Here is a 25,687-nt window from a genome sequence, read left to right on the forward strand (position 1 = left end):
TGGATAGGGGGCAGAACATTTCCTTCCAGTTCTGATGCCAAAGTGGAATCAGTTGCAGCTCCGATACACCGGGACAGATCCGAGTTTCCTTTGCGTGGAACTTTCCAAAACAAAATCCAACCTTGCTTCTCCGAAAAGGAACATTTTTCTCTTTTCCCCTTGGCAGACGTTACTGTCAGACACAGAGTCAAAGCTTTAAAGAGGGTAAAATAGAAACTTACTATTTCAAGCCTATAAAAAACATTTTAGCCATACACGGTAGGTAATGAGATCTAACCCATCATGCTGAAAAAGCCTCAATAACGGGATGGTGAAAGTCTGTTTAAATACCTCAAATACCTCAAAGTCTGTTTAAATACCTCAAAAGAACAATATCCTCAGTGATGAAATGCTCTTAAACATCTGGGTTACAATACACTCATAGATACAAAGTCTCACCAGCTGTCCAAGCACCACTTCTGTTAATTTTTTTCATCTTTCCTCTGCACTGTGTTTTGCTGCCTCTCAGAACTGAAAAGGATGACAAACTCGTTTTAACTGTTCCTATATTTTCAACCCTGTCAAAAATAAACTTTACATTTTATAAAAGCGGGGTGAGAGGGCGAGCAGTCAGTCCCACACAGGGAGAAAAACCTCAAAACGTGACTTGGCTGCCTCACTAATACCTGCCTAAGGAGAATTCCATGTTTTGAACTCTGAGTGTGCTGCCATTGAACTCCAGTCATTTAGAAATAACACTGGGCTAGAGACTTCCAAAAATCTAACAATGGAAAAGCACTTTTTTCCCTTTAATAAGCACTGTTAAGGAATAACATTAGTATATAGAGAATAAAAGAGACCATCCATCTTTCCTTATCCAGAGCTACCAAAGACCCCTCAGCACAGAACTTCTATAAGCAGCAATTTGGTTTAACCAAAGAAAGAATTGAGATTATTTCTCAGCTCAAAAGAACCATGAACAGACCTCCACAGGGTTCAGATAAGAGACCAGTTACGATCCTAAATTCTGATCTGAGATGCATAAAATAGAAAATCAATGCAAGATGTAAGCCCTCTTTCATGCTTTTAGCCTTAACAGAGACAAACCAATCTCAGGTGAGCTGCGCTTGCTGCCCCCGGATACATTGTGACCCGGAGGTTTTCATGAAATGGACATTCTGCAGGATTAAAGGTGGTGGGAATTTCAAACAGGAACATAATGTTTATTTTCCAGTACAATTTAGTTTTCCGTATCTTAGCAGCAGTGGCTCTTCTTGATATTAAAATAGAGTTGGTGACATAAGAGGTGGCCTTCACTCGGATTTCTTTAAGCTAGTGCTGGAAGGTAGTTCCCACAATTTCAAGGCACAGGGTATCTGCATTAGGATTTAAGAGCAAAAGGTCAGAGAAGCACACTGAAAAGGGAAAAACCCTAAAAGTTCTAACATAAAGTAGAAACAGCTTTAAACAAGTAGTGATAGCACGTGGCTTACACATCCTGGTTTATTAAAAGGACTTCGTCTCATTTAGATTTCCATTGCTTATGCCAAGTTCAGTTTTTTGTTTGCCTAATTAAAATTGGTTGATGCACCTAACTTTGGCCTTTTTGTGTGTCAGTCCTTTTCTACATGTTTGCAATTCAGGATCTTCCATACGGCTGCTTTGGTTTTGTTTTCTGTTCTATTATTATTTTATTAGCTATTTTATTTAAGTTGTGAACATATATATCAAATTCCCTACGTACAAATTTAGGGATGACCGGTGCTTTTAGTGCCAAGCATTCAAGCTTGTCTTTCTGAAGCGACTAAGTCACTTTGATTTGGAAGTGTTATGGAATCCCATCCAGCTTTTAGTTTAACAGGATGAACAACAGCAATTAAACAATACAACCTGGTCCGCAGGATCTATCAAACACCGCGGCGTTCCGGCCTTTGTCAAGTGATCCTGCACTTATTTTTTGGACACGTAACCTTCTCCTTCAGGGACCAGTGTAGAAGATATTAAATTCCTTCAAATGGAAAAGTGAGTATGTGCCATGGCCAGGACAACAGGGCTCTTTCCTTTACCACCAGAGAACGGTCATAAGGTCACTTTACACTGCACAACAAAGCCTTGACGTTTCCTTGGAAGTTCTTTGAAATGCTCCAGAGAAAACAAACAGAGCAAAACCCAGTGTCTTGTTCTAAGGAAGAACTATTCCATTAATGCCCAAGGAATGCTGAATGGAGAAGGCATCTCCGCCCTCCGTCCCACCTGTCTACTCACCTCCTGGGTATTCAGTTTGCCATAAAATGGATTAACGTGGTCATCAGAGAGCTTGAGCAGGTGATGTAAGGGAATGCTGTCCTCTGAATGGCAGTCCCATGGGCCGGGTAACAGGAAGCTTTGAATCCTGCTTCCCCATCACCCTCCGTCCCCTCAATAATCAGCTCATTGAGGGGCATCAGAACACCAAGGTCCAGGTTTAGTTTTCAAAACAAAACAAAACAAAACAGAAAAAAAAAAAAAGACATCTTTCCCTTCACAACATTACCTCAGTCCAACATGGTCACCAAACCCGACAAGACGTCTTATCAGTTTTTAATGGCATGCTATAGTTTACTTCCATATATAAAATTGCACCCAATAGTGAGATATCATTATCTTAACTACCAAGATAATATTAGCTGCAAGCAATTCGAGACGTGTCTCCCTGCCACGGCAGTTCAGCGCGCCCCCAAGCATCACGTTACATGCCAGGTTCCTTTGAAGGCCACTCACACACTTATCTCACAGCCTGGCATCCAGGCAAAGAATAAAACCCTCCCTCCCCTCCTGCATTGTGCAAATGGATCTGAGCAGTGATGGTTCAGGTGCCAGAGCCATAACAGACACGTCCCTGACGTCCTCATGGTCACGCTTCCCTCTCCTTGGGCACGTACAGTCTCTGACACATTTTCAAACACAGCACTGACACGTCAGAAGAAGGAAAAATGAATACATCAGTTTAGATTTCCTGCAGAAGTAGCCAGAAGAATATCTGGAGCGATGTTTCCAACCACAAGTTATGCCAAAAGGGGCAACTGGAAAAATCTGGTGTCACACATTTTTACTCCTTTTCTGACTGAGAGCCCAGACTGAGTATTCAAAACCAGTGGTCAGAAATGCAAACCAGGGAAGCTCAGCAGATACACCATACTTATAACTAAAGGCTTTAAGTTTTAAAAGCTCTGATTTCTCTAAAAAGTCCCATAACAAACATGCTTTCTTTGTCTTCCCTAAAAAAATGCATGAAAAATCATGCATAATAGTAATTTCAATGAAAGCAGCAGGTTTGCAGAACCCCTTAGTCTCAAAACCACCTTGGCATGCACAACTTTTCCTGCAAGAAAGTATTTCCTTCCTGCGTTTTGCAGCCCTCAGCAGAATTCAGGGAGAGGTGAGCTGCCTTCTCCTCCTAACAATCACAGCTCGGGAAGAAATAAGATAAATGAGTAGTTCTCAATGCAATGCCATGTTTTACTTTCCCACGACAGCTTTTAGAAGCCTCTGACATTCATAAATTAAGCTTTTCATATCCAGATTATGTCAAATACACGTGAAATATAAAGTTATGATCTGATAACTAATGCTATTAATTAGGAATGCTATTAACTTCAGAAATTCCAGATCAGAACCGAAAAGCCATTTGGGTATTTCAATGCCGTTTATAAGCACCAAGTGTAAACCAACCAACAAGCTTGCCCGTCCGAGCCACCTACCCAAGACACACATAGAAGCATTCCAGTCACATCATGCAGAAATAAGCCACTCGCCCCCCCTCCACGAGAAGAGCACCGTGCCAATACGTGCTATACAACGGGGCTGACTGTTTTCAGATGGCGATAAGTATAATTAACCTTCCTAACCCTGCCTGTGGCCTTGAACGTTGAAGCTGAATTCATCTTGAAAACCAATTAAAATGCTAAGCAGTCCATACTCTTTGGGACTAGAAAATGGCATAGTGCATTCAATAAAGAAAGAAAAGAAGAGCACAAGTGTCTCCTTAGCATCGAGGATTTGTTGATTAAGTAAAAATCATAATTCTTAACTAAATCGCTTTTTTTCAATAACTGAAGAATTCTCCAGTTCCCTATTAAGACCCTGGAACATTTAAGGTTTACGAAGGGATTAATCTCTTCGATCCCAACACAACTCAAGTTTTAACAGAAAAAAATAGGCATAGAAACAAAGGATAAAGATAAGTTGGGTGTGTTACACAGCTGGATTCTGCCCTCCTGTGCCCATCCATAATGACAGACACTGGCTGTATCAGCATGGGCCAGCTCTCGTGGCACAGTTCACGTGTGGAGTTTAACTTCATTCAGCCCCAGCAGGGTGCCTGTGTTCATCCTCCCCTGCAGAACAAGTATCAACAAGGAAAGACATGTAAGATTTATGTTACTGAAATGGCCTTTTCTAGGGCTGCTGTCTTGAAATTAGCAGAACAACTAGACAGGTAGATGGACCTGGAATTTAATTTTTCTAGCTGCTGCCTTCCAAGATAAGAGAAGCATGGAAAATCTTGGCCTACAATACTTAATCGCAAACTAAGGTTTCAGACAGACCTCGCAGCCAGCTAAAAGACTACGGATTGAAAGTGGTTTTTTCTTTTTTTAAACTATGAAAGCACATTTAAGAATGGTACAGTCTCCTTGGAGATCACCTCTGTAAATCCAACTAGCTTTAAAATAGTAAGAAACGCCCCAAGATCATAAGCAACCACCCATTTTCAAGACTATTTCTAAGAGCTGCAGCATTCCTGTTTAGACACACAGTGCTCCAAGCTGGGCAAAACCAGTTCTGAACTTTTAAAATATTTTATTGAATATTAGTGCTTTTTTTAATCTCACTGAGACAAAAGCGTTTTTAGGAACTTCACAATGGATATCATATATCCACTTACAAAATAAGGATAAATCATGTTGACTTGCCAAGAAATTCAGAAGTTAATGGGTCTCTGACAGTAGGCTGGGTTTCTTTTTTGGATTCTCTTGCAGCTGGGGCAATCAGTATGTTATTCCATTACCACATCATGGAATAATGAATAGAAGATTACAGTCACATCCCTAACTAATGAAGGGAACAAAAGATTGCAGCACACCAACGTCCAGACACTTAACAGAGCATTTCAGAATACACACGCCCTGAACAAGTGCTATTTTGCATGTCAAAATACCAATACTGCCACGGGTGGAGAGCAAAAGCACTCTAGCTTTGCTTGAGAATGAATTACTATCATCATTTCCTGCTTTCCACCCTTCCTGATTTGAGCTTTAAAATTATAAGATTTTAAGCCAAACATGAAATTTTGCTTATTGAGTAATGTCACAATTTTTCAATGCTATTCTGTACAGGAGGCTGCCGCATCATTTCAATGGAAGAAAAATCCGTGTATCTTTCTCGTTTCGTGTTGCATCCATTCCTTCACATTAATCATCATTATTATTTGCTCTGACACTAAAAAATTAACTCATGGTGTTGTTTTTTTGTTTTGTTTTTAATTAAAACACTAGGTAGAACCATTTTCTTTATTTAACAGAAAGAAAAGCACATAAAGTGATGTCTGATTCTGCAATGAACCTGAGCTGCTCACCAACATTTTAAAGTTAATGCTCAGTTCTCACAGCAGAACTTTACAGTAGCTTGACAAAGTGTCTAAAAGTCTTCCCAGAATCTTCCAAAACTTCAATATCACATTAAAACCTATTCAAGCATTTAACCCTGATGAGGAGTTAGTTTGATTGCTGTTACCTTAGACTACTATCGTACACAGTTGTGCTGTAGATGGCAGTGTTTTATACAGCTCACCTCTCCACCTTAACTTCAACAGTGCAATACAGAGAACGTACTGCAAGGCTGTTGCACGAATCTTCAGTTCAAGCATTGGCAGAACTTACCCTCTGTAGTAAGCAGGTACACAAACTACATCAATTTGAAAGGGCAAAACCTTGCTTCCTTCCCAGCTGGCTTGGTAAGGACCTTCACCTTAATACTGATCAATCATAAACATTTTAAGTTAGTGCAGTTGACCGAAGAACATCCTTCAAAACAGAGACCCACAAACTGTTCATGTGTATGGGATCGGACATTTTACTTCAGCAGACCAAAATCAAAACAAGCTTTCTGTACTAATTTAAATCCTCTGTGTTTCCAGTTCCCCTGGAATCAGGGCGCAGACTTCCCATAAAACATTGGCCTGCACAGCACTTGAGTTTCACTCTGAGCTTTCCAGCTCTTTGCTTGAAGATGACCCTGGCCCGTCAGCCCCAAGCTTTCCCTGCAGAACTTCCCAGGAGTGGTCACTGCTGTCTGCAAGTCACCCTTGCCCACCTCATGACCCATATGGCACAAGCTTTGCAGTGTCAAAGAAGCAATAGAAGTCAATTTCATAATGGCTAGCAAAATGGATCAACCACCAGCCAGCCAATATCTAAGGAACCACCTCACCAACAATTTCAGTGCTCCCCCAGCTAAAAATCTTCTGCTTGTCTGCATCCCAAATCCTGGAGTAGGCCTCCCAGTGAGGTGGTTGATGCCCCGTGCCTGTCAGTGTTCAAGGAGCATTTGGGCAATGTCCTCAGTAAGATGCTTTAACCATTGTTTAGCCCTGAAGGGGTCAGGCAGTTATCTCAGGCTGGTCTCTGAAGGCCTCTTCTAATTGAACTATTCCATGTGAAAGAGAAGTATTTAAATGCTAGCTCAAAGAGGTTCTCCGAGGAGACCGAATATGCAAGCTTACCAAAACGCTCCCATGTCAGAATTTATAACACACCATCACTTCCATTTCACATGAGAAAGGACAACCTGCTTCTCTTTAGATCAAAATTATTGTCATCTCTACTCAGCAAAACATTTGCAGGGAACTACAAGTGCAATGAGACATCAGGAATGGTGATGAAGGACGGGCAAAAGCCAAGACACAATAAAATACCATCCTTGTTAAGTCTGCAATCATGAAGTCCAAGGCTGCACTGGAGAACAGACTGATACAACTGCGTTCTGCCAGAGTATCAGCAGTAGGACTTCTAGAAATGTTATTTTCTTGGCAAATATGTTTATGTTGATAGCAACCTCCCTGCACATAATGCACACTGGGAGGAACAGGGAATTACTGTCGTTGCTTGTACAGCTCACATTCGTAGTAATTTGGCTGGAGAGAAAGGGAGGGGGCACTTGCTGACATAAGCACCTCCACTGCAGCTTCTCCCACAGAGTTACACCAGCATGATCTCTGCAATACAAGTTAAGCAGCAAAGATTAAACAGCACAGAATTCAGGCAGAAACTTTCAAAATCTCGCAACAGCACAATACACACGTATATTGCATGCACAAACCTTACATACACCGGTATTGTTCTCCAGAAGGTGATGAAAAGAAGGCAGAAGAATGCTACCAGGTGTCTGAGTTGCTAAGTCAGTAGGCCAGCAGCCAGGAAGAAAAACATATATAATATCATTACTTAACTGAAAGAAGAAAAAGGATGGTGCATGCATGGGCTTGAAGATAAAACTGCTACAGCCACGGATGATCTGAAAGATGATAGGAAGACGTGGCAGTCGTGCATGGTGCCAAACAACGCGGTCATCAAAGCAGAAACCTGAGAACAAAGCTCAGACAGAGAAAAGGCATTTAAGAGTGCCAGACAAACGTGACTGAAACAGTTAACAACACAGGGCAAGAGTCTGAAAGAAGGCTACAAGACAAACATGGAAAATAAAAAAAAAAAAAGATTTTTTTTTAATCAAGAACATGAACTCCAAGCTCTCCTGACTCTGTAAGAAGGTGGAGAGCAAGTCCATAGAGCTGAAGTAGGCTTTTGTTCAAATAGGGATGGCAATAGTAACATCACATCACAAGAAGAGGGCAGATGCTGAGTCAAGTCAGCTAATTCTGTCTACTACACCCTAAAGTGAAAATATAAATGCCCCATTGTCTCTTCTCTCCTCCTTCAAGACTCAGGTCTTTTCTAGGACCCCTCACACTAGAGGAAATGGGGCCTGGGGCAAGGGGAGAATTCAGTGAAGGCTTTCAGACTGCAAGTTAAAACCCTGGTAACATCCACACACATTCCTTCCTTCCCTCAAGATGTTCTCCAGCTTTTCATTACGATCACACTTGCTTAGAAATTACTTCTCTGTTCTCTCAGATCTCACTACCCGGCCCGTTCAGCGCCAGCAGGCGGGGAGCAGGCTGCAGCGGGGTAGCTTATATCGAGTTACAAGTGAGGAAAACACCAGCTGCTCCCTGACAAGCACAAACAAACAAAACCAAACAAACCAAAAACCAGCAACACACCACAACAACAAAAACAAACCTCTCTTCCTTCCCTCCCACCACGGGTTCACAGATAAAGGGGCAAATGCAAACATCACCTCTCTGAAGGCACAGAACTATATTCAGAAACGTGTTTTAGGAGTGAAGAGCTTGCTTCTCCAGCACTTCCCCCGACAGCGTTCAGAATTATGAATCACAACAGATGCTACTCGTCCTTCGAGACAACCTAAACTTCTCGAGTCCGAACTTAAGACAGAAATATCCTCTAAGGGAACAGTTTATGTCTTATTCGCCTACAAGAAACTAACAGTAAAAAAAAAAAAAAATAAATCATGAAATGAAATAGACTGTTAATGCTGGAAGTGAAAGCATTTCTTTCAAAGCCTTCACCGATGTCTACAAAGAATAGCCCGGACTATTGTCACGTCTCAGATGCTTCAGCTATCACTTCTGGACACTATACGTGGAGAGTGATGTCAAGTCTCTGTCACTCTAGCTTCTTCCTCTACTGTGAGCACCAGTACCGATGCTTTTGTACATGCTCTCTCCACAAAAGTTCTGCTGTCAGACAGTATTCCACGTCCAGATTTTAAAAGACAAAATTGAAAACTTTAGTCTGTAGTTGTCACAAACAACAGACAAACAAGCTACTTTACCTAAGATGCAGCAACCCGTCATTTCCTAAGTTTAAAATTAAAACCAAAACTGAAAGACCCCAAGGTTCAAGAGCCCTAAGCCTCCCAGTCCTACCCAGCAATACCACGTGCTCATGGTGCTGCAGACAAGTCACAGGTCTTGTTCCAAAAGCAGAATACACCATCAATAGCTTGATTTTTCCGCTGAGTCTTTAGTAACCTGATGAACAAGTTATCATTGCAAGTTGAAGAAGAGCTGATGTATTAAAAAGATATTGTTTTTTATCTATCCACAGCATGAGAACCACAAAGACTGTAAGAATTTCAGAGGCATAGGCAATTCTTGTACATGTGCTAAGAGGACAAAAGACTCCCCAGTTTATCATACAGCTCAGCTAGGGAACGGAGTTCAGAAATAAAGAAATCCATGTAAAGGAACAAAGAAAAGTCACAATGAAAGAAGATAAGCAGAGAAAAACCTGCTATATCTATTTTTGAGCTTTCTGTTGGCAATGGAAGTCCTGTTCATAAGTGAATGGTAGTTAGAAAAGCAATCTGTCAATCAGCAGAAAAAGTAACAAGATGAAAAAGCAGTTTTGTTCTTATTTTAATTGTACTTTCTTTCATTAAAAATAAATATCATTTGATAATAAAATACAGTCAAAAATGTGTATAAAATATGTTCTGGCCACTTTTTTAATTACTTTATAAAAACAGCTATTTATACTCACTATAAGCTGCAGCATTTATTCATTACTTTATTACGCTTGAAAATAACAACCAGCTACAGACCTCTACTCTTCCTGTTGGTATAAATCAAGCTGTTTGGGAAGAAAGTAGAAACCCACAATAAGATATACAAGGACAACTTTCAAAAGTTCACTGAAGAAAAATATTATCCGGGTGCCAAAACCAGGAAAAAAGCACTAAAGCTTGTTTTAATTCAACGTAAACATGGCTCTTAAAAGCAAAGCAGCAGAATTTGTAACCTACCAGCTGAAATGGCAGTGACCAAAGCAGAGGCCTTCTACAAATAAAAAACAAACAACCAAACACCTTGCACACACCACAGGGCTCCCTGCCTTACACCTCCTGGCTTACAGAAAGCCTGTCCTCCTGTTCCCAGCTGAGCATCAAACGGCGTTGGTGACATTGAGAGGAACTGACCATTAGGCTGAAAAGGAAATATTCTTGATGTTCACAGAGGAGAATATCAAGCACTGCTCTTTAAAGCACTGTAATAAACGTGTACCATTAATATCCACTGCAAGTAGCCAACACGATACAGACCTGTCTGTTCACACTCTCAGATCTATTTTCAGCAGTTTTTCCCTCATTTTACAGGGCAGCTCCTCACGCTGTTTTCTGTCTTGATTAGCAAGCATAAGCTTGATGCTCAGAGCTTCTGTACCTCGGCGAGACTTTCGCTTTTAATGGAAGGAGAGCCTTTCTCAAAGGAGGGCAATTCTTTCTGGTTGACAATTTTGAAAACCTGTCTTAAAACTTCTCCTTACACTCAGTAGTTTGTGCATTACTCAAGGAGACAGAATCTGCATTTTGCTTGTAAATATCAGAGGCCTTAAAAGAGTTTCTATTGCTGGCATGTTAACGTAGCTGTTTGCATTACGATTTGTCCACTCTCTTCTTGTGGCAGCACAAGTCAGGGACAGCTCAGTGTAACTGCAATCCTATTTGCAAGCGAGAACCAGGGTACTTGGCTTTACAAACACCACGCAGAAAATCTTTACAGCTAGGGAAGCACAGGGTCCTTAATTTGGCTTACAAAACAAGATTCAAATATTAGCTTATTGGCTTCTCTCTACAATCACAGAGACTACTTTTTTTTTTTTTTTATTACTGATGAGAATTTCATTTGATCACAAAAGAAACATCACAAAATGGTAATTTCAGTACAGGAGAAACGTACTGTTACGTGAATCTCTCAGCCTCTACCTGGCCAAAATAGCCAATCTAGTAAAATCTTTAGTAGAATAATTGAAGCCAGAATTACTGGCTTAGGATTGCCACTTTTCATATATTGTGCAAACTCAATTTAGGAAATCTTTTTAAAGAGACACTAATCAAAGCAACGAGTTATCTTCAAAGCCTACAATTTGCATCTTCGGGATTATATAAAGTTGCTTTGTGTATACATACAAAAGCCTCTTTTTCTAAAGAAGCCTGCAAATAATATGAAGGACTTCGGGTCACATTAACCCTTACAATTGCGTTAGCTTCAAGCCCTACCTAGCTGCGATCTCCAACTTGATGATGGTCAGCTAGCTGTTCAACAAAAGTTATCTGCTTCTAGTATTACTAGCACAGCTCTTTTACACACACAAATATACACATGCTCACACACAAATTATGTTCTACAGGCTTAGCCTCTCCTTGCCGTAGAGCAGATGCTCCACAGGCCCTGTCTGTATCATATGCAGACAGCAGGTACCAGTGGCTCTATACCACCTGCAAGTATAAAACTAAAATAAATAAATAAATAAGAATCCACCACCTAACCAAAACACCAGAACCATGCTACGACAAAAAATTATCCTCCCACCCCAAACTAGCAGCCCTCCACAGCATCTGAGCTATCAAGAAGGAACACAAGGTTATGATCATGCCCCCTTCTAAAACTATTATCTTCTGTAGAAAGCTAAAGCTTTGATTAGTCATACGGTGCCCAGAGTTGCAAGGAATGAGACAGAAAATTCCCTGCAGCAAGTTAACCACGGTCTGTGCAGGAGACCAAGGCAGGAGAAAGATGACAAGGAATCAAGGAAATCAGAGCGGGCAGTTTAGCTGGAGTTGCAGGAAAAAGTAGGCAGGTTGTATATGACAAGAAAAAACAATCCCAGATGTCCTTTCCTCAATAAACTAACATGTGGAAGGTCCTCACCATCCCGCTCAGGCAGCGCAGAAGAGAAGAGAACAGGCCACTTTGACTCTGGACAGGGAAGGTCCACCTTACTGTATGCACATCTGCTCTTCAGGAAAGCTGTGCGAGTCTTTTTGACTTACAAGAGGTAAATGATGAGCACAGTATACCCACTTCAGGCACCTCCCATGTCAGCCACTTGCAGCACAGTCACAGTAAGCTCACCCTACACGCTGCTGCAGTAAGGATTTTACAGCCTTCCTCAATCCTCCTTCTTCCCGCTCCTGCGTCGCTTTATCTTTCCTAGCTGCTCCAGCTAGAAAATAACACAATCAGAAAAAAAGCAGCAGCAATACTGCAGAGAAGCACAGAGCATTGTGAACTCTCCCCGTAACAAAATCAAACAGCAGAAGAGCAAGTCCTGTTCCGAGACCGCTGTCTGGAGTGCTGGAAGACACCTAAGTCTGAGCATTAGTATTGATCCTGAAATTTCTTCCTGAGGACCTTGATCTTGGCTCCCCCATACAAGACCTAAATTCGACTCTTGATGCACAGACCCCTCTCCTCCCTTCCCAAAGGTTTTCTATATTGAATTCTGCTGGCAGACGACTGGTTACTCAATTCTATAGCTCAAAATGGCAAAATGAAACATTTTCGAAATTTAGATAAAACCTGGCATGCTATACTCAGGACAGAGGTTGGCTTTATAATGCATGTAACAATCCCAGAGGCTGGTCAAAGCCAAATTATTACAGCATCTGCCCCAGGTTTGCAATGCAAAGGCTGTTAATGGTGTGGCTGATGTGCAGTACCTCACCGCCTCAATGCCAGCTAGAAGGGGACCGAGCGGTCAGAAACCCTCAACTCACACCAAGGCAAAGCCCACATCCATAAAACTGTTCCGATTTTCCCTTCCCAATCATACGAGCCACTATTTGAGTCTTTGACAAGTCATGTTTGGTTTACACTTCAATTTATTTTTCCTTTTAATTTCGCTTCAGCTACTACACAAACTTTGTTTCATCTAGACTTGGATCAAGCACACTAGTAATAACTCAAAGATCAGTGGTAATGTTTACTAAACAGCAGGAGGTGTGTCACCTGTCTTCAGTTCTTGTCATTTTCATCACATTAATAATTCACCTCAGGGCTACTCCTGTATTTTTAGGACTAGTATATTAGGAAAAGATAAAACTTCTCTTAGGTACCATTCTCATACATCATCCTAATGTCCTTGGATACTTTATTTACACGTGGACTATGCCTTAATAAAAATCAGTGTTTTTCAAGTATTTAAAGTACATATACTTTTTTTTTTTTTAAGTTAGTCTTCCAGATAATAAAAAACATTGAATATTGAGTGCCCAATAATCCCTCAAAGAGCAGAACAGCAGCTTTTAAGACTTGTAGAAAAACATGGCAATACTGCACACGTCTTTCACCCCCAAGCAGCTCAACTAATGGATTTGGAGAATGCTTTGTGGGAGAAAGACTGCACCTCTGCCCCTCCCATTAAAAGGCATTTATAACCTAATTTATTTTTCGCTGTCTTGTGAAAAATTAAGGCAGCGCAACTCCATTTTTCATATAAGCCAAGAGCTTACTCAAAAAAAAAAAAAAAGCAGTTAATTATCCAACTTTGCCATTACAAGGCAGGGCATCAAGCAAAACCCTTCCTTCCTGAGTAGCACCTGGGTGCACATGGCCACTGCTTGGGGCAGACTATGCTACACCTAAGGGATTTGCTGCAGTGACGCCTGTCGTATATTAAAGTCAGGAACTTCAGCAGGCCCCTACTAGGTAAGTTCATTGCTGTCTTCTAGTGTTCTAACTTATGGCCAATCTAGCTCAATGCTTTTGAAGTCTTCTTAAGAAAAAATAAAACAAAAAATCACATTTCACACTCTAGGAATTTCATTCTTTACTGGAACGATTTTCTGGTACATTATTTTCATCCAAAAAACCTACGCAAAACAAATCACAACAGCTTTTTTTTGGCCAGACAACAGAAATAAACTTAGCCCCGTTTTGTTTGCTTTTTGTTGTTGCTTTGCTTGTTGTTTTTAATTACACAGGCTGTAATCAATTGAAGTTGACTGAACTGACTACAGTGAAATATTAAAAACTATCAGAATGTCCTTGGAGAGCTGGATTTATTTCTTATAATAAACTGAGCTGAGTTATTTGAATACATATTTATAGTTCATTCATTACATGCACTATTCATGCAGATACTTTAATTAACATAACGCAACGTTATGAAGCGTACTGTGGGGTTGGGAAAAAAATAGCAGAAGCAAGTTTTCTAAAACATGGAAATACTGAGCTCCAACAGTAGCAAAATTGAAGCTCAAGGCAAATGGATTCAGGGTATTACATCAAAATCCGCACAGGAGCAGCACCAACAAACAGGTACAAAATAGGCCAGTGGAGATGAATTGAGAGCTGTTTCACAAGCTAATTTTTCTCACTTGTCACAGCTTTTTTTTTTTTTTTTTTTTTTTTTTGCTGAGCACTCCAGAAGACAACTGCTTTGAAGATTTTACAGCTAATGTACTGCTTTATAAAACATGTGCCAACGGCAAAAAAACAGCCTTGGAAATAGCGTCAGAACGTAGCTTTGATTTGGACTATATGTCACGCGTGCCAGTACAGTTGTCCAACACATAAAATACATGGTTAAAAAGGTAAAAAACTTAAAGCCGTGATTTTTTTTTTTTTGGCCATACTCCAAAAGCTGTCTCTGCTGTCGACAATAAGCTCCACCACCCAGTTTTCTACAGAAGTTCATTTAGCAATGGAAATATATCACGTAGATGCATCTTGCACAGCTTCTACAGAGATTATAACCCTTGGAGAGCGTGTGGCAGAGCAGAAGCCACCCTGGCACAGCCTTCCCTTCTTTGTACTGAAGCTCTATGGCTCTGTAAGAATACTACTGTATAAAAGAGAGTTTTAAATGTATAATTTAGAGCACAGAGCAGGTGACTTCTTCCAGAAAGTGAATTTGTACATCTACCTACTGAGGGGAAGAGAGGTCTGGTTTCCAAGGCGCCTGGCTGACTTCGCAGGCTCTCTGCAGCTGGATAAGGCTGCAGCATGAAAAAACTTTCCCCACTCCACCCATGAAGGGGCCTAGCCATTACATTGAGCTTGGATGCCACCTGTAAAGTCAGGGAGCCAGGGCTGAATAAAGCACAAACACACGTGTAGCTTTGATGCAGCTGGAGCACGGATGGTAGCACAGACAAGGAGCAGACACCGCTGCCATCCTCCCATGCGAGCAGCACGCTCATCATCTGAGCCCGTCTGCAGGCACAATGGGACACTCTAAAAGGGACAAAAAGCACAGTGAACCCATTAAGCAAATGAGTTGCCTCCATTTTATGCTACATCTGAGGGTATTGATGAGTGGGAAGAAAAACTTAAATGGTTGGCACTTTAGAGTCAGGCCCGAGTAACATACCTTACCTTCTGGCCATTGCACAGTAATATATTTGTTTCGACCAATACATTTCTGTGCATTATGTAGTTGATTGCACTGCTCTAACGGGATATCTAAACTGGCTCAGTTCTCAGCAGGACACCAATAAACTAATTCTTGTGATGGCTTCCCACTGGAAAAATACCAAGAGAAACATCACGAGAGCTGCTGGTAATTCAACAGGAACTCCTTACATAACGGAGCTCTTATCGGGCACAGGTAATGTCACGCGAGTAAGGAGAGTGGCCGTCTCCTAGGGGCACGTTAAATATTTGTTTTCAGGCTGCAGCCATGCTTAGAGTAGTTCTCCAATGACAAATAATGGGAAACCCACTCCCCTGGTACAGCACAGCAAGGCAATTTTTGAACCCCACAGTTGCAAAACACAGAACTGGAGCTTAGGCAGCCAAACCGTCTCAATGCCTGCAGGATGTCCCATCTATCCCTCCTGTGCTTAAGAGCTGCACCTGCTTTACGAAGGGTACAGGCTCACTGCCACCCAGACACCTGCACGGCGAAGGAGGCCTAGCAGTAACATCCACCAGCTCCCTCAGCACTCATGGGTGCACCTCATTGGGGCCCTTGGATTTGGGAGTGTCAGGTTTGCCTAAAGGACCTGACGTCCCTGGCCAGATGTAATTCTTCTTTGCACCCCTACACGCTCTGACAACATTCCCATATTCCCCCCCAGCTGCCTTTTCCATTTCCTAACTACAAGAGGGAAGCTGAGCACTCAGGTAAGCAAGTTCCTTAACTTGGTACCACTTGATGAATATCTCATCACAGACTTAGAGCATCATCACACGCTTCTGTGAACCTGCACAGACTGCAGGAATGTACGACCTGAATGTGTTAACCAGAGCATGAGATCACTCGGGGCAATACTTGAGCAAACACTGCCCGTGCTTCACCCAGAGGACTCGCTTCACCTGTGGAAGCATCCTTTTTACTACGTCTTAACAGTAATTAGAAAAAAATTTCCCCATGAAATCTCAAGCGAAGGAACCTGCCACGTACCTGCCAAAAACTGTTTCACAACTCTTAAAATGAATCATTTCTGCTTTAGCACACAGCCAAGAGCCTTCAATAATTTATGAATTAGCCAGCCACCAAACCTGCATTTACCACACAAATCTCCCATTAATAACACTCCCACTACTTCACATCATCAAGTTTTGACTAATGTGCTGTTTGCCTCAACTCTCCAAATCATCTGTAAAAACACAACACCTAAGGAACACCTCTTCGTGGAAAACATGCCAGCTGGTGAGATGAGGCACTGTATGGGTATTTAGAGAAAAGCCTACTGTACACGGGACAAACCCCGTGTTGGAATGATGTTTCTGCTGTTTGAAGAGTCAGGTAAATCATTTACAAGCTTTGTTGCTTTGGGGGAGGGGAGAGGGCAGGGTGGAGAGAAGAAGTTAAAAATGCTATTTAATTTACTAAATCTATTCCTGATAAAAAGATAAATAAAGCCCAAGCCACAAACAAGTATCCTCTTTGGTTTATTGACCACCAGCTTACTATCGGTTTCAGACAAATGAATATTAAAACCAATGCATAATTCCTTAAATAGACACTGATGAAAAAATTACCTACAATACACATCTCCCTAAGCTGTGTTACAACACTGACTTTGATTAAAAAAATATATTTTTTTTCCATGGGTTTAATGATGACCAATATAGTTCCCCTCCCAAACCCAAGCCTTTTAAAAAGCAATCTTCTGGTCTTCAAAATATCGTGGCTTCTGTCAGCAGGCAAGGAAAAAGTAACTTTGAAAGAAGCAAGCTGCTTTCCCTCATCTCACCAGAATAGTCGTATTACCATCTTTTGCAGTACTTCAATACAAACACTGGGTGACAGGACTATTGCACTGGAAAAACGAGTGAACATGCAGATAGGGCATGAACTAACCCAAGCTTAGATGCTGCAAGAACACTAAAACGAGATATGAAGGGAAATAGTTGAATGAAAAAACAGAGGAAGATCGGATACGCACACTCCAGCATCGTGTCAAAGTCACTGCAACCTCAGGAGCTTTCAGAGAGACAGATGTGACATTTTTACTGGCTGAAGGACCAATATTGCACACTGAGGGAAAAAGCTAACGGAGCTAAAACTCCCATCTACAACCAAGGGTGTGAGGAAAATGAGGATTATTTATTCATCTTGGACCATAAGTAAAAGCTACTTCTTCAAAACGAAAATCTCGCTTCTCAAATGCCTCTTACCATCTGTCAAACACTTTTAGCTGCTCTCAAGAGGCTTTTTATGCTACCATATACATTACATCTGCAACAGATTTTCTTGTTGTAGAGTACAGATGGAATAAAACATTGTTTTACAACAAACACAGCAAAACACTGCATGGGACTTCGACTGTGTGCAATCCAGAACCAGCCACGCCGAACAGAACCCTTCTGACTAACATCCAACCCTTCTGCTAATCAGCACCCTATTACAACAACTGTTTCCTAAACACCGCTCAGTTCACAGGGTTCAACACCTGACCTCTAAAAGGAAAGCACGCATGCAATGGCAATCCTCAAAACACTAAGCTCCGTCAAGTCAACAGTACGAAATTATAAAAATGAATTGGCTGAGACAAACCAGTTGGAAAGCGCGCGACTTGCTGTTACCATGAGCTGGCCAAGTGTTTCTTTAAGATAAAGCTACATGGAGCTGCTGCTATTCTGCTTCAACTGATGGAGTTTGAGGCAGAGAAACCATGTCCTTGAGCAAAAGTTAATTTATTAAAAAATACGTCCAAAATAATGCAGATTGTTCAAGCTTCGGGTCAAAGTAAGCGCACAAAGTAACAACATATTGTCTCTACTAATTCCCAAGATTGTAAATGTTATTTTTTTCAAAGGAAACAACTTACTTTTTGTACTTTCTGGTTACAATTTAGACCTTCTGACACCTAAAAAACTTGCAAAAGCCATGCTAGTCTCAACATCTGCTCAAACATTTTCCAGGGAAGCCCCAAGAGTGCCACAAGGCCTGCTGCATTGCTCCAGCTGTAAGCTGAGCTCCACTCCTCATTGTGTATTAGTGGAGAGCTGTCAGCAGCAGAGGGAAGGAGGCAAACCCCGGGCAGGCTGAAGTTAAACAGAAAGGTTATCAACTTCAACCACAACACAAGACAACAGAAAAAGGAATCGCTCGAGCAAAATCCAGAAACAGCCCTCTAAAAGAAACTGAAGCCTGTGGGAAAACTTCTCCCCCTCACCAAGACTGTGCCCATCACCTCCTGCATCTCAGAGGCACTGCTGAACCATACAGCTGTCAACTACACGTTATAACAAAACCTAGCTGAACGGGCTGTTTAACAAAGTAGAAAAGCTTTATTAATTTGACATCAGTACAACCACGGAATGGGAAAGGAGGGGAAAAACGACGGTACCGTTCACTCAGGGCAGAGCTGCTTGACATCCAGCAGCTGTACTTCTTACTTCCTCAGCAGCGTGCCGAAACAGCCTAGGTGAAGAGCCATGGTATTTCGTTTCCTGTCATGACAGGGACTGCGCAAGCACCTGCCACAAAAACCTCTCAGCTGTTGCCCGTCTCTTCAACAGCACATCGGCCACGCAAGCGGGACCTGCATTAACAGCATAGCACATTAGAAGCTACAAGTTACCTGACCAAGATTTCCGCGTTACAGTTTGGGGGATGCCACCAAACTTTGATGTTTGCAGGGCTTTTGTTACACTGAGCGCAACTGAAGAAAACCCCGCGCTTTGAGGCCGTCAGAGCGCCCGGTTTCCTCACCGTTTCTTCACTGAAGGTCCTTTCACGTTTCCTTTACAATTCTCTCGCTCGCTGAGCACCACACGTTGCCGTTCTGCTTTTAATCATAGACCTGATTACCTCAGAGCTTGATGTAGGCTTGTAAAAAATTGCTGCCTGGCCCACCCGGGAGCTTCATCTCTGTGATGCCGTGCCACTTCTGCAACAAATTCATCTTCTGCTCCCTAACAAAAGGCCGAGAGACCAGCACCAGAAAGCACCGAACCCCCTAGCAGGCTTCTCGGTCGCTTCGGCATGACATTTACAGCCTGTGAGCACATCCCCAGCGCTTCGGCTTCCTCGGGAGCGACACCCCGGGACCACGCAGCAGGACCCCTGCCCGTCCCGACTCCGCTCCCTGCCCCAGCCCCGCATTTGGCTCCTGCAGCAGCGCGAACTCCTCCTCGCCCGTACAAGTTACGGAGCCCGAACACCGCGGGGAACCCCGGCAGCGCATCTGGGGCGCCCCGGGGCTGGCAGCCGATGGCCATTTTCTGAAGGCGCCGCGTTAGGGCGATTTCACGGGAAAACGGGCTTCGCAGGAGCTCTGCCCCTTACTGGGAGGGAAAAAGGGATCTGTTCGGCACGGCTCCTGCGTTCATTTTATTTTTTTTTTTTTTTTCCCCAAAATTTCCCCAATCGGGTCGGCACCGAACGCGAGTTAACGCCCCGCTGCCCAAGCCTCGCCCCCCGCACCCCGCTCACCTCGCCTGCACCCTCCGGCGAAGCGGCTCGGCTCGGCTCGGCTCGGCTCGGCTCAGCCCGGCCCGCTGCGAGCAGAGCGGCGCCGTGCCCGTGCCCGCGCCCGCGCCCCTTCCCCTCCCACCCCCGTGCTCGTTCCCGTCCCCGGCGCGGCCCCGCCCCGCCGCCGGCTGCTCCCCGGCCGCGCGCGCGCACGCGTAGGCGCGCACCCCGCTCCCCGGTCGCCGCTTGATCCCCTCATCCGCCGCCGCCAGCGGGCGGGGGCGAGCGCAGGCGCGCCCCGCCCCGCCCCGTCACGGGGCTGCCGGCGGAGGGCCCGCCCCGCGGCTGAGGGGGCCGTGAGGGGCTGGCTCCGCGGTTGTTTTTTAAAAAAATCGCACAGAATCATTAAGGTTGGCAAAGATCTCCAAAATCATCTGGTCCAACCGTCCCCCTACCGCCAATGTCACCCACAAAACCATGTCCCTAAGCACCACGTCCAACCTTGCCTTGAGCACCCCCAGGGACCGTGACTCCGCCGCCTCCCTGGGCTGCCCATCCCAGTGCCTAATTACTCTTCCTGAGCAGAAATGTCTCCTCATTTCCACCCTGAACCTCCCCTGGCACAGCTTGAGGCCATTCCCTCTCGTCCTATCACTAGTTATCTGCGAGAAGAGGCTGACCCCCAGCTCCCCATCTCGTTACAGGTCCCCTCATAGCAGTTTTAAACGTGTCACTGGCAATATAAAACCACAGTGAGCAGCTCGCATATCACATTCCCATCTTTAAAATAAAATGAAAATGTACCTCAGTTTTCATCACCTGCCAGCTGATACAACTGGAAACAGCTGCAAACTGCTGAGTAACTTTTGGAAATGCCGAGCATCTTCTTTCCACTTATGTCAAGAGAAAGTACCGGCAGGGCATTCAGAAGCGTTTGGCACCATTGGCACTGCCCAGCTAACTAACGATGCAGAAAGTTGTCAAAGGATTAATGTTTCTGACCCCAAAAATAAGACTTGCAGCTCAATCTATTTTTCAGAGTATTATCTGCTGTACCTCATTATGTAGCAGTGTCACCAGAGTCCATTATCTTGGGCTAATGTTCCACTCACAATCTTTTCATTCTGTTCCTTGAATAATCCGAGTTAATTAAAAGGCTGAGTATCTTTCATCAGTGCCTTTTTTTCCCTTTCAAATACTTCTGTAGAAATGTCTTGTGTGTATTCCTGGCTGCAGAAGATTGCTTTTTTTTTTTTTTTTTTTTTTTTTTTTTTTTTTTTTTCCCTCCCTTCCACAGCAATTAGGTACAAACTGTTGAAGAATACAGAGAACAATTATTTTCATTATTATAAATTATTTGAAGTTTCTTTGTACAAAGCTTTCTATAACTAAATGCTACTTCTCCCCAAAGGAAGGCTGTGGAACGAGATAATTCACTCGTTTAAGAGTTACCCATGCAGGTTTTCTCCCTGTAGAGCTTTAATTCGTGAGTTTGGTTGTGGTCTGGCTAACGGGCTGAGCATGGCTTTGGGCAGCAGTTCTGGCCGTGCATGCAATTCGTGACTCATTCCCACCTTGCCTTGCCTTGCGTGGCAGAGCTCCTTTCTTTAACAGCTACTTCCACAGTCACCAGATTTGCCCAGTAACGCTCTGAGAGCTCCAGGAAAAAACGTGCTCTTGAAGTCGTCCCGAACAGCCATGGCAGGTCACGGTGTCCGGCACAAGGAATATGACACCGGGCAGGGGGGGCAGCTAGGAGTCGGTTCACTTTGCAAGTGCGCGAGGTGAATCCATGCTGCGCTTTTTGCTTCTCCTGGAGGTCACCAGTAAACTCCTATTACTCATTCCCAAAGTGCTTTCTTAGCATTACAGTGCTTGTATTTTGATCAGTGATAGAAGCGTGAGGCTGTCAGCACACCAAAACAGCAATCATTTATGGAGGAGCTCAGTCCTCTGCTCACATGGCTTAAACTGAATCGAATAAATGCTTACATGGGTTCTCAAAGGTTGCACAATGGTGGATTACACCACAGACATTTTGTTTAGGGACCTCTTATGGTGAGGGGAAAATAACCACAAACAATATTTTCACATTTGAGAACTTGGAATGCTAATAAATAGTGGGAGTTTGTTCCTCACGCATTTGGACTGTCAGGTGGAATAAACACTTAACTGGCACCACAAATACATTGAGTGGTGAAAACATTTGCCTACATTGCATGTGCCTGTGTAACAGATCTGCTGTGAAGCATGCCTGTGACCGGGTATCATGTAGTAGAGGGGTAACAGAGGTGGCAGGGCAGGGTCCGCACCAGCCAGGTTGCAGTTTCACAGCACCCAGACAAGACAGACCTGGAGATGGTGGCCATGTTCAGCCAAGCATCCAGGGAATATCACGGTGAAGAGGTGGGTTGAAGGCGAAGCCAGGAACGAGATGCCTAGGCCACAGCTGGATCAGGTCCAGTGACTGCCAGATGAAACAATAGCAGTAAGACTGAGGTGAGGTCCAGCGAGGAAGTCAGCTCACACGCTGCGATCTGTATCAAAGGGCTCTGTGACCAAGAATGGGCAAAGCTGTAGCTATCTGCAGAACTGCAGTCCTCTAACACAGCTCCCACAAGGGTGGAGGCCCAGCTCTGAGCCTAAATAGAGATCCTGGGCCCATGGGTGTGGGTGGAGGCTGCTCAGGGCCATTAGGGCTTACTGATACAGTCAGGACACACGGGTCATCTAGCCCATTTCTTCTTTGCAGAATAAAAATTGCAATAGTACGTTGGAGCTAGCCTTTCAGTAGCCTACAACTACTCTGGCAGAACTCTTATAAAAGAAACAGTGAAATGGTAAACTGGGGAGACGTACTATAAGCTAACATGATGCTCAAATTCAGGCATCAACAGCCTCTACCCAGAGTGTGGGAGCTTAGGACAGCGCTGCCATGTCATAGTTCCTTCCTAAGTTCGTGTGTTCTCTGCTGTGCAATCCGAAAACAAGATAAAGTGCTTTACAACATAAGCAGAACATGAAAAAGGCAGAGTGTTTTGCTTTGTGGTTGTGCCTATCTTTGTGGGCTATGCTTATGGCCTGCAGATGCTGTAAGAATACAAACAAGTTCTGTGAAGAAAAGAAGATAAGAAAATTTGCACTGGTTTCAGATAACATACTTGCAGAGTCACTAGAGGATAATTCATTGTAATCCTGCTAAGTGTTATCTTATTATCGAGTGGTAACACATACTGCATGGGGCTTTACTGGGAAAATAAAACAGAGAAAAACTACTAAAGGCAACGCTAGAGCCTGAAGTAAAGCGCATTTTCTGCATTCCTGATGAGGGAGCTTTCTGCATGCTGACTCTTTTTTTTTTTTTTAATTCCAGTTTCTCTGAAGTACACAGCATAACTTCCTGCCTCATCTGGAGGTGCAGACAGCTCTGAACATTAGAGGAAAAGAAGACATTAGCCCACATGGAAATGAACTGGAAATATTGTATTATGAATCATTAATATGAGGGATAGCAACAGATTTTTTATGTTTTCAGGGCAGCTGTTTCTTCATTGCTCTTCCTAGAAATTTCAGCTTCCAACATTTCTCAAAGAGAACTAAGGCCTTTTTTTTTTTTTTCCTTCTCAGCTTGAACACGTTTTTACAATAAAAGTTAAAATTGTTCTCTTGGTTATAGTTAAAAAAGAAACAACAACAACCTTGGTTATAATTAAAAAGCGGCTGGGATTGGACGGGGCAGAATAGCAAAAGCCTTCTAGCTTAATGTTCATTGAAAATATTTTCAGCCTCCTGCTTACGAAAACGACTTTCAGAGAGTCTCCGTTGCCCTCTACGGGAGAGCATTTGCATTGCTTAGAGAGCTGTCAGCTCTGCAGCCACCGAGCTCTTCTTGCTTCGCTGCATTTCCCTGGGATGTTTTGTTATGTTGCATTGCGACATTATTAAAATTCGAATTAAAATGTTAAAAGAGTTATTATTTGGTTCCAAGAAGATTTTTCTTGATAGAAGTTAATAGTACCATTAATAGTGCCATCTTTTTCACACTGCTTTGTAACATATGGTCATTTTAGAATAAATGTTTTGAAACTACTTACGTTACTAATAACAGCTTTTTTTTTTTTTTTTTTTTTTTTTTTTTTCTGATCAGAAGTCTGCACTGAAATTAGAAACAAGATGGCATTTCAACTTTGATTCTAAAAGCTGTGTTAGAGGTAACTGATGTGTTTCCAATTTGCATTACAGTAATTCTCATTGTCTTCAGTAGGCTGGCAGTTGTGATTGCTATCCTTGTGAAATGACTTTTGTCCACAGTAACCCAGAAATTACTCCACTGACACATGGAAATAATGTAAAAATCCCAACTTATTTTTCTGCCGTTAGATCACATTTTCATTTTATAATCTGCTGGAACTGCTCATTCTGTCATAGGCGTTGGCACTCCAGAATGCCATTACATATGTTCTTCCTTCCTTTTGATCTGAGCTTGTCTCTGTGAAATATGTCAGTCCTGCTCTTCTGTGTTATATTTAGTTATTTAGGAGTAAATATTATTTTTATTTAGAACTTAATTATTTATAGCGTTTGGGGGTGGGGGTATTCATCTAAGGCATTTTTCAAGTAACAGTATATTTTTATTCTTTTGCATCCACAGTGTTCAAGTATTCTTAACCCCAATCTTGTTAGTCATTTTTGCAGGTTTCAGTATGCTCTCGTCTGACAAGTCCTCTTTAAATATCTGCTGGATCAGCTCCTCTGCTGTCTTGGAAAAAAAGCTCCTTCTCTCCACGTGGCTCTGTGGCTTCCATTTTCTTGCTGAGTGCAATTATCTTTTCTAGCCTCCAGCTTCCATGTTGAGAATCTCACATTTGTCATGCACAATGAACTGAGCCTGATAAGATTATATTTAGCTGTATGAGTAGGATTTTAATCCAGTAATCCTACTGAGAAGAAGTTCTTGGCAGCAAGGAGACCTAAGGCACCTGTTTCACCTGCTATTTAGTTTGTATACCTCTGTAGCCTGTTTCCTCAGAGCCTTTTGTATTAGTATTTGGTACTGTGACAAAATGGCTGAAGGTACAAAAAGGATGTAAGATGTAAAGGGACATTTCACACAGAAAGCCATCCCTTTCCTGGGTTTGAATAATCCTTTACAGTAATGAACTTCTTAACTCCATATTATAAAGGTCTCTGCCACTACCAGGTGCCTCAGACTTCAGTGACACCATCAGGATAGCTCTTCTCCAGGTTCCAAACTTTTAGTTCATTTGTTTTGGGAACTCCCTATTGAGCAAGTTCTTGAAGGAGAGGTGGGGAGCAGAGAGGGAGTAGCAAAAAGCACCAATGCACTTGTTAGCATACAGCTGTATCTGGTCGACAATAGCATGGACTAGAACTTGTTCAGGCCAAGACTACACAGTCATTAGTGAGTCCAGATCTGAATTGCACAGCTGGGGAGTATGGAGCTGGATCTGCACCACCACATGTCATTGCAGTTGTTCCTAGGTGGAAACGTAGATAATTCTTCCCCTGCCTAAGAATAGCTATGTGATTAATATTGTCCTCCCCTCACCCCATCTAAAATTATAATCTGAAAGAGTTTTGCAGTGAGAAATCAAAAAAAGATCCTTGCTGGAGAAATAAACAAATCTCTTAAAATATGAGATACTTATTGCAGAGACGGAAACTTCTATTCCTTATAATGCTATCACAGGAAACCAAAGTGCATTTCAGAACTAGACTAGTGCAAGGATGAGATCAATCTAAGCTCTTTTCAGCTATTAGCTGATGCTGACAGCATGGGATTCTTGCAGGTGCTGTGTATGCCTCTGGAGAGTCTGGTCAAAGTCAGCTCTGCTGCTACCAAGGGGACTTTTCTGTGATGACTTCTCTGAGGTGCCAGTCTTCTCCTTGTCCAGGACCTAGACACATATCAGGTT

The 25,687-nt window shown here is 42.8% G+C and overlaps 1 protein-coding gene across 8 annotated transcripts in view; it reads right to left on the minus strand.

The window, feature by feature from the left end:
* Positions 1 to 19,998, minus strand: part of OSBPL8 (oxysterol binding protein like 8) — an 89,255-nt gene extending 69,257 nt beyond the window's left edge. For 4 of the 8 annotated variants that reach the window (XM_032207545.1, XM_032207544.1, XM_032207543.1 and 1 more), the window contains exon 1: positions 19,773 to 19,872. The gene's annotated coding sequence lies outside the window, so the exon portion shown is untranslated. Of the gene's footprint in view, positions 1 to 11,809; positions 11,888 to 11,962; positions 12,182 to 19,772; positions 19,873 to 19,978 lie in introns of those variants that run through there. The other 4 variants (XM_032207542.1, XM_032207540.1, XM_032207538.1 and 1 more) reach the window with 4 other exon arrangements.
* Between the last annotated feature and the right edge of the window lie 5,689 nt (positions 19,999 to 25,687).

This window comes from Aythya fuligula, chromosome 1 (assembly GCF_009819795.1).
Source record: "Aythya fuligula isolate bAytFul2 chromosome 1, bAytFul2.pri, whole genome shotgun sequence".
NCBI lineage: Eukaryota > Metazoa > Chordata > Aves > Anseriformes > Anatidae > Aythya > Aythya fuligula.